The sequence below is a fragment of the Salvelinus sp. IW2-2015 genome, unplaced genomic scaffold (assembly GCF_002910315.2).
Source record: "Salvelinus sp. IW2-2015 unplaced genomic scaffold, ASM291031v2 Un_scaffold5159, whole genome shotgun sequence".
In the NCBI taxonomy this organism is placed as follows: Eukaryota; Metazoa; Chordata; class Actinopteri; order Salmoniformes; family Salmonidae; genus Salvelinus; species Salvelinus sp. IW2-2015.
Window position 1 is genome coordinate 6,847 of NW_019946425.1, and position 7,518 is coordinate 14,364.

General features: G+C 43.6%; 1 protein-coding gene, 1 non-coding gene and 1 pseudogene across 2 annotated transcripts in view; all 3 read left to right on the forward strand.

Moving 5' to 3' along the window:
* Positions 1-1,724: 1,724 nt before the first annotated feature.
* LOC112078021 (U2 spliceosomal RNA) lies at positions 1,725-1,886 on the forward strand (annotated as a pseudogene).
* Positions 1,887-2,094: 208 nt separating this feature from the next.
* On the forward strand, positions 2,095-2,280 carry LOC112078020 (U2 spliceosomal RNA). The gene has a single exon (XR_002895572.1). It is a non-coding gene; the product is annotated as a U2 spliceosomal RNA (small nuclear RNA).
* Positions 2,281-6,044: 3,764 nt separating this feature from the next.
* The window catches only part of LOC112078019 (zinc finger protein 879-like), a 9,351-nt gene continuing 7,877 nt past the window's right edge, over positions 6,045-7,518 (forward strand). Inside the window, 1 exon segment of the mRNA XM_070441916.1 lies at positions 6,045-6,301. The gene's annotated coding sequence lies outside the window, so the exon portion shown is untranslated.

Below are 7,518 nucleotides of genomic sequence, written 5' to 3' on the forward strand. Positions count from 1 at the left end.
GGAAGAAGAGATTTTAAAATAATCACATACACATACATTCTCAGCATCACATTTAAACCAGTCAGTCCCATTTAAACCATGTTGCATACACTAACAACTTAGAGGACATACACTCACAACGACCTACTGTTCCAACTGCACTAGATAGATAAGTACATATGGGGCCTCCCGGGTGGCACAGTGCTAAGGTTGTGGCCACCAGAGATTCTGGTTCGAGCCCCTGCCGCAGCTGGCCGTAACTGGGAGGCCCCATGGGGAGGCGCACAATTGGCCCAGCGTCGTCGGGTTAGGGAGGGTTTGGCGGCAGGGATATCCTTGTCTCATCGCGCACTAGGCGACTCCTGTGGCGGGCTGGGTGAAGTGGATGCTGACCAGGTTGCTAGTGTATGAACATGTGATAGGAACAACTGTCTGCTACAAATTAGTATTGGTATTGTATCTCTAAATCAAACAGGCAAGGTGTGACTGAGTTGTTGTAAAACAGGAAACTTCTCCTTTAAGTCGTTTTTTGGGGTATCTGTACTTTACTATTGATATTTTCTGGCAACTTTTACTCCACTAAATTCCCGAAAGAATATATGTACTTTTTACTCCTATACATTTTACCTGACCCAAAAGTACTGGTTACATTACAAATGGTCAGGCAGGACAGCAATATGGCCCAATTAACACGTTGTCATTCCAACTACCTCTGATCTGGTGGGCTCACTAAACACAAATACTACATTTGTAAATTATGCCTGAGTGTTGGAATGTGCCCCTGGCTATCCGTAAATAAAAATAAAATAAATAAAATAAAAAAACTGGAAAATCATGCCATCTGGTTTGCTTAAAGATGCGCTATGCAAAAATTCCTMAATTTCCTGGTTGCAAAATGTTTAGTTTGTGGCAAAACAAGCAATTGTTGTGTAGAGAATCATTGTACAATCTAAACCGCGGTGAAATATATTTTCCATAACCAACTGGGGTATCTGGAGTGATCAGAGAGTAGACTAAAGAAGTGAAGTAGACAAACTGCCAGTGAAGAAGTTCTATGAAATGAGTATGTGTAGTTACTAGKCTTGGSCGTAATTCCGTATATACCAGCATACTTGGAAAAAGGCACAGGATGGTTTTTCAATGCCATTGAAAATATTTTCTTTGAAGTAAAATATTTGTAGCTACTTTTTAAGTAAATACCCGCAGTTAACTTGTGCAATACGTTAGGAGATAAAGAACCATTTAATTTAGAAGCTCATTTTGGTGTAACCAATATCAATTGACGTGTCGGGAGAACCGGCACCACCACTTCTTCCGAAACCATTGTGGGTATCGCTTCCGGCCTTTGGCTAAGATCAAGTGTAGTATCTGTATGTGTGAAACAGAAATGGAAAGGGATTACCCTTCACTGTAAATGTTTTAGAACCCATATTGAAATGTAGGCTAAGCCTTTGTACAATATTTGTATACCACTGAGGTTTAATTCAGAATTCACTTTGGTATATGTATATGTTTGTATTTATAGAATTCTTTGTAGTTGTTTTTTGAGAGATCGTTAGAGGCAAGTTAAACTTGAATGTAATAATACTGGTCAGGTTCTGCAGAAACACTTTATTTGAGTAGTTTTTGCTTTGTTATCATTGTTACACTACTTTTGGATCTGTTTTTATGAATCGATGTAATGTAATGCACTGATTTTGTAATTGTATTTTATGAGAAAAAAAAAAAAAAAAAAAATTCCAAAAAAAAATTAATAAAATTCTGTTCTTATCAGTTTAATATCTGATACGTCCCCTATCTGGGGACCATATATTAATTGATTTTGGAATAGGGAGATGGAAAGGGGCTTGCTCCGTCCACTCCACGCATCGACCTGGTATTGCAGTACTCGGAACGGTGCACCCCCTGCCGTTGTAAAGAAAAAGCAGACGAATTCAATCCGGATGGTTCTTTTTATTAGAATCATGATGGATATTACGTTTGAGCAAGTCTGTCTATGTCACTAAATAGTGGTCAGTCACCCATTTAATCAAAACAAATTCAAATAGTTTTTATGTGTATAAGAATGATGGTACAAAAATATATATGAGCTGTTTTCAGAGGAAATGCAACAATAAAACTTTTCCAAAAAAAAAAAAAAAAAAATCTGTTCTTATCAGTTTAATATCTGATACGTCCCCTATCTGGGGACATATATTAAATTGATTTTTGGAATAGGGAGATGGAATAGGGGCTTGCTCCGTCCACTCCACGCAATCGACACCTGGTATTGCAGTACCCTCCAGGAACGGTGCACCCCCTGTCGTTGTAAATATAAATCAGCGTTGATTCGTTTTTAATTTTAAAGGATCATAATCTATATTGTATTTTCACATTGGACAAGTTCATTTTAGTGTCAGTGATGGCTAGATACTGCTGGTCAGTCGGTCACCGTTATATTGAATTTGATAGCTGATGTGAATGGTGCGTTAATCTTTTAAAAAAAGTTTGTCACTATGCACGGGATACAGGGTGTAAACGGTACAGTGAATTGCTTAGTTGCAACCTCTCCTCAACAGTGCAAGATACACACGATCAAAAAATATACACAAATAGCTAAGTAATAAAGTAGTTATAAAAATGGTTATGATTGGATATATAATATACACAAGAAGACTATACAGTTCAAACTATGAAATGTGCTAAAGTCATGTACTGGTAACATGGACTGCCTCACATACCGGTAACGTTATCTGATGTATTTGTCTGAAGTCATTATTTGATAGGCCTGCTATTTTTCACAAGACTCAAATATATAGACTCATCTGCCTTATTAAAGTAACTATGTCTATTTATCCCATTGATTCTATTTCAATGATTCAACACTGCACTTTTTCAAGTGACATAAACTTGATATAGTGTAGTAAGAGTTATTCCTTCACTTACGGCATTTTACATATCATATATACACAATACAGTCACTGGCTTACGGCCATACCAGTCTCAATACGCCTGGTCTCGGAAGCTAAGCAGGTCGGGCCTGGTTAGTACTTGTATGCTACGCTGCCTGGGAATACCAGGTGCAGCAAGCTTTTTTGTCCAGCAGGGTGTACTCTTGTACTATTTAAATCAGGGAGCACTGTCTTTATGTATTACAGTTTCTCTCAATCGGCCATATAATGCATCCTGTTGTCACGTGTTAGAGTAGGGTAAAATTACCCTGTCTCACGGTGGTCTAAACCCGCTTCACGTTCCTATTAGTGGGTGGAACAATCCAACGCTTGGTGAATTCTGATTCAACAATGATAGGAAGAGCCGACATCGAAAGATCAAAAAAGTGACGTCGTATGAACGCATTGCCCCCACAAGCCAGTATTGACTGTCGTAACTTTTCTGACACAAATTCAGAGGGATCGTGAGGCCCCGCTTTCACGGCCTGTATTCATACTGAAAATCACAGATTAAGCGAGCTTTTGCCCTCCTGCTCCACGGAAAGTTTCCTGTTCCTCCCTAAGCTTGCCTTAGGACACCTGCGTTACTGTTTGACAGGTGTACCGCCCCAGTCAAACTCCTCACTGCCACTGTCCCCAGAGCGGTTCGCACCCGGGGCTCGCCTCCCCGCCTTACACGGGTAGGTGAAAAACGATAAGAGTAGTGGTATTTCAGCGGTGCCGAGGGCCTCCCACTTATTCTAACCTCTTCATGTCTCTTCACAGTGCCAGACTAGAGTCAAGTTTCAACAGGGTCTTCTTTCCCCGCTGATTCCGTCAAGCCCATTCCCTTGGCTGTGGTTTCGGTAGATGGTAGATAGGAACAGTGGGGATCTCGTTCATCCATCATGTACGTCATAATTAGATCGAGGCATTTGGCTACCTCAAGAGACTCTTAATTATGTCCCGCCGTTTACCCCCGCTTTAGCAAATTTCCTCACTTTGACATGAGGGGGTACAGCCACCCCGCCGAAGGTGGTTGACTGCGACTGCGAGGGTAGAATGCTACGATCAGTATATCATCAAATTGACAACCATTCGAGTCACGCCTGGTGGTATCATTCAGGTTTTCTGTCTTACACAACTGGACATCAGTTGCCGCTACTGTAACCTTCAGAGGACTTACTGGGTTTTTACACCCAATCGACATCAAGTGCCAGAGCAATACTTATAGACTTTGAGAACCAAATACCCGTCGCAGTGCAACTCTGGACGTGCGCAGTCCACGAGAAATGTCCGGCGCACTTCCAGAGTTGCAGCCTCCAACCAACCCGCCCCCCCCCCTCTCACCGGCCTCCGACGGACACCACCCCCGACGAACCTCCGCACGCAGCTCCTTGCGAGACCACGCACAAGAGACCGCGAGATGAGGCAAACAAATTTAACTTCCAATGGTGGTGAGAGGAGGGCCACGGTGCAACTGCTCCCCCCAGCCGTGCTCGAGCCCAGCCTCGCTTCACACCCCAGCTCGACCGACCCGGCTCAGCCCTTAGAGCCAATCCTTATCCGGAAGTTACGGATCTGACTTGCAACATCCCTTAACCCTACATTGTTATAACATGCCAGAGGCTGTTCAACCTTGGAGCCTGCTGCGGATATTGGTACGGCCCGGTGTGAGATTTACACCCTCTCCCCTGGATTTTCACGGGCCAGAGAGAGCTCACCAGACGCCGCCGAAACCGTAAAGCTTTCCAGGGCTTGGACCCTCTCTCGGGGCGAACGCATTCCAGGGCGCCCTGCCCTTCTCCAAAGAAAAGAGAACTCTACCCGGAGTATTTCTGTTTTTTGAATTTGGCACTCTGTAATTTCACTGGATGTTGGCAGGTGGGACAGTAGCGTCCCACACCCCTAGAGAGGTTAAAACTCCTCTGGTCAGAAGATACTATCGTCAATAAGCACTAAAGCAGTTAAGTCTAGCAATGAGGTAGCGGTGCAGGAGAGAGACAATTTCACAGGTTGCACTACTGTTTTTGAAGCTGAATGTAATGTTTATCAGTGTTCCTACATGTGTACTAATATTCAGACAGGTTGTTTCTATCTTTATCATATAATTGTTACTCGTGGCGTAAAAAGGGAAATACAATTGGTAGTGGGTAAATTAATAAAAGTAAAAATACAACCTTTTTTTATGTAAATCGCATGTTATAGAAGGGTCCAGACACCATTTTTTGTGATTTCACATGTTTAAGTAAAATGTACCCCAAAGAGCCAATCACTTCTTCATCGTCTTTATGTAGTATGAGGTCATGAAAAAAACGTGAACAAAATCTAATAAAACACCCCAAGACGTCCTTTTAGAAATGGCTCTCAGTATAATGATGTTGTACACATAAAGTTGTTTCATTACGAACTTTACCTGCAAGGTTATATTCCATTTTCCGCCGACTCGGGCCGTCTCGAGCGATTCCATTTTCCATGTAGTCTGCTGCTACAGGTAACTGCAGAAATAAAGGAAACTCCATCATATAGTGTATTTGTAAGTATGCGGAGGACATGGCTCTGGTAGGACTCTTTAAAAAAAAAAAGATGCTTCGTCAGATGGGGACAGCAATTTTAAACAGACCAACAACAGATCAACAACCGTCAACGCCCTCCATACTCAATGTGGAAAAGACAAAGGAGCTGATCATCAATGGCAACAACTTGCCAATGTCCCAACCACTCTCTCTGAATGACCAACCAGTGAGGTGGTTGAGTGTTTTAAATACCTAGGGACACAAATATGATAACAAAGCTGAGTTTTACAGAGAATGCAGACTGTTTTTTAAATTAGCAAGCTAACGCCTGTTCTTAATCAGGAAATTAAAGGGTTTGGGGTCAGCCAGGATGTTCTGGAGAGCGTGTACAGCAGCTTGGTGGAGCGTATCCTAACGTTCAATATGACAGTCTGGTAAGGTAATCTGAAGCTGGTTGAGAGTATCCTCACGTTCAATATGACAGTGAGGATTAATTTATGTTTATGCAAATACGTTAGGAGATAAAGAACAGTGCGTTCTTATTTGCTTCTGTCACATTATTATGTAGTTTACGGTAGTCTCCCAGTCACGTGGTGTTTGATTACGAGCAGACAACGAGAAGAGACCTGAGTGTGCACGCAAGATGGCGATCAGTCAGTGTAGATACGTTTTTTTAGTAGCTGAAGGAATTATTGGATTTCCTCTCCCAAACCCCGACCAGTCGCAAAACAACATTGAATAAAACGTTGCGGATAATGTTCGGAACGACACAATTCCATGTGTCAAAGTCTAAAGACCCGCATCACTATCCTGAAACGTTTGCCGTTTCTAAAAGGACTTGATTTTTCTCGCCCCCCATACTGCTAAACAAGGACGAGGCGCGATATGCTGGTTGGGGTAAGGTTCTCAAAAATATGTGAGATCACAAAAAGACTTCTGGACCCTTCTATAAAAAATGTTTCACATAAAAATTGTGATTTGGTGTAGGGGATGGTTTTGTAACACTTTTGCATTTTTTGTCAAGGTCTCTGATTATTTTGAGCTAGTACATTCAAAATGTGAATAGGAACACCTGTCTGCTACAAATTGGTATTGGTTTTATCTCTCTAAATCAAAACAGACAAGTGTGTGACTGGTCTCAACCCAAGAAGTGAAATGTTCCAAATTCCCCACCTCCGGGTCAGTTGTAACAGCCTTGGGGTGAAATGTTCCAAATTCCCCAACCTCCCGGGTCAGTTGTAACAGGCCTTGGGGTGAAATGTTCCAAATTCCCCCCACCTCCCGGGTCAGTTGTAACAGGCCTTGGGGTGAAATGTTCCAAATTCCCCACCTCCCGGGTCAGTTGTAACAGGCCTTGGGGTGAAATTTCCAAATTCCCCCACCTCCCGGGTCAGTTGTAACAGGCCTTGGGGTGAAATGTTCCAAATTCCCCACCCCCGGGTCAGTTGTAACAGGCCTTGGGGTGAAATGTTCCAAATTCCCCCACCTCCCGGGTCAGTTGTAACAGGCCTTGGGGTGAAATGTTCCAAATTCCCCACCTCCCGGGTCAGTTGTAACAGGCCTTGGGGTGAAATGTTCCAAAATTCCCCCACCTCCCGGGTCAGTTGTAACAGGCCTTGGGTGAAATGTTCCAAATTCCCCACCTCCCGGGTCAGTTGTAACAGGCCTTGGGTGAAATGTTCCAAATTCCCCACCTCCCGGGTCAGTTGTAACAGGCCTTGGGGTGAAATGTTCCATTCCCCCACCTCCCGGGTCAGTTGTAACAGGCCTTGGGGTGAAATGTTCCAAATTCCCCCACCTCCCGGGTCAGTTGTAAAGGCCTTGGGGTGAAATGTTCCAAATTCCCCCACCTCCCGGGTCAGTTGTAAAGCCTTGGGGTGAAATGTTCCAAATTCCCCACCTCCCGGGTCAGTTGTAACAGGCCTTGGGGTGAAATGTTCCAAATTCCCCACTCCCGGGTCAGTTCGTAACAGGCCTTGGGGTGAAATGTTCCAAATTCCCCCACCTCCCGGGTCAGTGTAACAGGCCTTGGGGTGAAATGTTCCAAATTCCCCCACCTCCCGGTCAGTGTAACAGGCCTTGGGTGAAATGTTCCAAATTCCCCCACCTCCGGG